The 4146-nt window shown below is 35.0% G+C and overlaps 1 long non-coding RNA gene across 1 annotated transcript; it reads left to right on the top strand.

Moving 5' to 3' along the window:
- The first annotated feature begins 2586 nt into the window (after positions 1 to 2586).
- Positions 2587 to 3945, top strand: LOC133804878 (uncharacterized). Its single transcript, XR_009878682.1, has 3 exons — positions 2587 to 2652; positions 3517 to 3563; positions 3881 to 3945. It is a non-coding gene; the product is annotated as an uncharacterized LOC133804878 (long non-coding RNA).
- Positions 3946 to 4146: the final 201 nt, after the last annotated feature.

Genomic DNA, 4146 nt, shown 5'->3' with positions numbered 1-4146 from the left:
CATACAACTCATGTGTGCATGGGCCATGCACACATAATAACAGTTACACATAACACGCAATTATTCTTAACTGCACATAAAGCTATAAAAGAATAATGCTCATTTTACCTATTTTACATGCATGATCTTTTTATAAAAACCACATAGTTGAATAGTTAACATAATTTTGGACGTAAAAGTTACTACACCAAATATCCATTTCCATAACACATGAATATAATACTAATAAAAAAGAGTTATAATAGAGTAATATGTTGGGCCACTTGATGAAAAAAGGCGATAATAATTCACTATCCCGCCACTTTACATTTTTTTTTCATTTGGGAGACTGTGAGACCCAATTGTTTTCCTTCAATCATTCTCTCTCCTCTCTCTCAGATCTCTTACCTCTCTCCTTCACTCTTCTGTAATAGAATTAGACTACCGAGCCTTTTTTTTTTTCTTCTCAATTCAATATTTCCCTTCTCAAAACATCTTCTTTCTCATTTCGTTCCCTTTTTTCTTTTTTTCATTAAAGAAAGGAAAGGAAAGGAGCTCGTTTTGAAAGAGATACCGCTTTCTTCGTCTGAGCTTGAAGACCGATTTGACTCGGTCTCTATGGTTTCTTCATTTCTGTTTTAGTTACAGGTACATCTCCTTCTTCTTCTTCTTCTTAGGTTGCTTGAGATTCTCATGTTTCGAAAATGGAGTGTTCGATTATGGAGCCTGACCTTCCCCTACACGCGCTGGCTAGGGATCTTCAGAGGCCGTCGACGAGCCCAAGCCCTCACACGACACCAGAGGTGAACGACGACATCGGAGACTAGCTAGCTCCATCAGACTTCAGTTCGGTCATTCTTCGTCGCCCAGGGTTTCTTGACTGCCTTTCTCTTTCTCTCACTCATGGTTTCTCCAATTTGTGTCCCTCTCTCAATTACAGTAAGCTTTTTTTTTAATATCCATTTTTGTATTTAAGGGGTATTTTTATGCTCCGATCACTCTGTTGTGCTCATAATTTTTATGCTCTCTGTTGTGCTATGTTGGAGATCATGGTCTAGCTGCTGTTGGACAGTCTTGTAAGCAGCTTGGGGATTTAAATTTGTGATTTTGTGAGGCCTTAACAGATGCGGGTTTAGTTGAATTAGCTCTTGGTTGTGGGAATTCATTGAAAGCTCTTGGTATTGCTGCTTGTGCTAAGATAACTGATGTCTCACTGGAAGCAGTGGGCGTACATTGCAAGTCTCTTGAGACCCTATCTTTAGATTCTGAGTTCATACTCGTTTTGCTGTATTGTTTGCTCTTGGCATGGAGAAAGGCAGTCAGAATGTAAGGGTTTTATAATTACAACAATTCTAAATATTATAATTTGATCTTTTTCTCTTGTTTTGTGATTTTTTTCATTTGATTCATTCTGATTATTTGAATGTTTTCTCTTGTTTCATTTATGCCAATGATGCTTTCCCCAACTCAAGGGGTTCCTTCACAAAATCCAGAGTGGAATGGGTATCAGGTACTTTCATACTAAGAAACTTATCTGTTACTTTTTAAAGTACCGAGATTTAATTAACTTTTATTTCTTCGATGCTACTAGTGAGTATTTTAAGGATGAATTTAAAGCATGTACACTCTTATTTTATTTTTATCTCACTTTCTTTTTATTGAATTCTATTACTAAACTCCATGTATTATTGTCATATAGAGATTTCATCTCCTCATCCATGGCTGTAAGCCAATTTTTTCTGTCCTTACAAGCAATAGCACCTTGCTTAGATTTGTTCTCATTCACTTTCATTTAGATAATAAATATATAATTTAGTGATAGCTTTTAGTATGAAAAGAGAATCTTACGTTTGGTCTCTCTCTCCCATTTCTCGACATCTCCATCTCTCTCTCACATTTCTCCCATTGCTCCTCAATTTCTGGCAATCACTATCTCAATTTCAAGCTCTCATCGGCATGGGTATGTACTTCTTCATCTTTATTTATCCATCTTCACTCATCTATTTCTACAACTATAACCCTAATCCTCACTTTAAGTACCATTTTTCTTTCAATTTCTCTTTCTATTTTTTCATGACTGATCAATGATTCATCATTAATGTTCTCTTTGTTAATTTTATTATTGCAACCATGAGAATAGTGATCTTTGTTTCTATGATTAAATATGGTGTGTTTTGGAATATAAATGAATGTTTGTATGTAGGCTAAACTTGTATGTATAGAGTGTATTTGTGTTATTTGATGTTTGTGTCAATTTATCTGTAAATTTTGTTTAGTTTGACTGCTTAAATTGGTCTTGTTATATAAAAATAAGCTTTGCTAAACCTATGCATAATAACTGTTTGATGGAGTGCTTCAGTGAGATATATGAGTAAAATGAGTTATTATTATAGCTTTTTTTTAATCAGGTTTTTGTATAAAAATTGAGCTATGTTGAATGGACTTGGCGGCTGACCTTTCAATTGAATTTGGATATCGGCCATATGAGCACACTTACAAGGTTCTAGTATGTATACAAATATTTGGCTTAACAATATTTGGTGCATAAGTCTCCTGCTTCTTCAATTGAATTATCTTTGCGTATGTCCAGGTAAGGAGTTGTATTCCCGCAACTGGAAATTTCTTGTTCCTTTCTTTGACTCTCCATCTATTGGATTGGAAAACATTGAGAAGGTAGTCATTCACTCCTTTTAGATTACAATTGATTAACATATTACTTATTGGTAACAGATTAATATGGTTTTGATATACTTGCCATGACAATACCAGAAAGAGATCAAGCTTGATTTTGTTGTGATCTTAAGTTCTTAATAAATGTGCTAAATCCTAGTGCATCAGAGAGTGAAATAATAGGCTGCTTCACATAGAAAAGACAAGACAACCATACTCTTCCCTTCTCATGATTCAATTTCCTTTCCACCATTCCCTTTAATCAAACATAGAGTTTGGCATAGAAAGAATCTTCTAAGGAAAAACTCAATCAGGGTAGTTGATGTTGTTAACTTAATAACAATCCCAAAATGAGGAATTAACTTGAACATGATTAAAAATGAAAAATGCCCATCTCCGGCCATTAATGCTTAAACCCTCACTTTCACTGTTTCACTTTTTCTTTTGGCACTTCCAAGCTCTGTTCATTCTCTTTATATGTTGTATAACTAAGGGGAATTTGATGAGTGAGTTTGAGTAATTGAGCTGTTTATAGTCCATACTAAAGCCTCAGTCAACATTGCTACTGTGCCACAATCCAAGGTAGTCATTGGTGATGTTCCTCAGCCTTAGGAAATGTGGAGACATGATATCAAAGTTGTAGGCCACCTAAGTCATTCTCGAAAGTGTAGGGGCCTTCATCGAGTGTGGTGCATGATTGAGCAACAACGTCTCACAATGGCTGCTCAGGGCTTGTGCACCAGCATGGCTGCATGACCAAACTAACAAATCATCCACAATATGACTTATGTAGCAGTTTTTTTTCCTTTCTTTTTAAAACTTTAGTAGCAGATTGTGGTTAATGTCTTGCAATGATAATCTCAGTAGGATATCTCCTCTGAAACAAAATTTGTGGTGGCAAAGTGGAAATTAAGGTGCTTACAAATCGGTCTATGTTCCTTTTTACTTTTTAACGTACATAATAGTAAGTTTGAATGCTGCATTACAGAATAGAGGCTTATTATATATATATATATGACCAGAATAAACTGTCAAAAAGATAATAACAGCAATAATAGTTATAGTAAACTTAGGATAAAGAAGGTGGTTTATGGCCTAATCCATTTTTGGTCAATCAAATATAAGAGTTATCCATTGCCAATGCAAATGCTATTGAACCTGCCAGACTCTACTATAGAACTTTGTATTTGTGCCTTCAATATAGCTACAATCCAACTTATCTGCTATGCAGGACCTACCTGAAGCTTCCATGGAGGCCTCTTATTAGCATCAATGGAAGTATGGTCTATGAATTAGACGCCAAGTTTAAAGTAAATGATAATCTATTTTTGTGTTATAAATTATTGCTATATATAAATATATATATTGATCATTATTATTTATAATGGTTGCTTCATGATTCATTGACTTGATAGATTCTAAGGCATGCTGAGAGTTTGAGTGTTTCTGCACTTGAAGCAATTGGCCAGATATTCACATCTAGCGTTGGATGGCTTG

This window comes from Humulus lupulus, chromosome X (genome assembly GCF_963169125.1).
Source record: "Humulus lupulus chromosome X, drHumLupu1.1, whole genome shotgun sequence".
In the NCBI taxonomy this organism is placed as follows: Eukaryota; Viridiplantae; Streptophyta; class Magnoliopsida; order Rosales; family Cannabaceae; genus Humulus; species Humulus lupulus.
The sequence above is the reverse complement of the archived record's forward strand: the minus strand, read 5'-3'. Positions and strand labels throughout refer to the sequence as shown.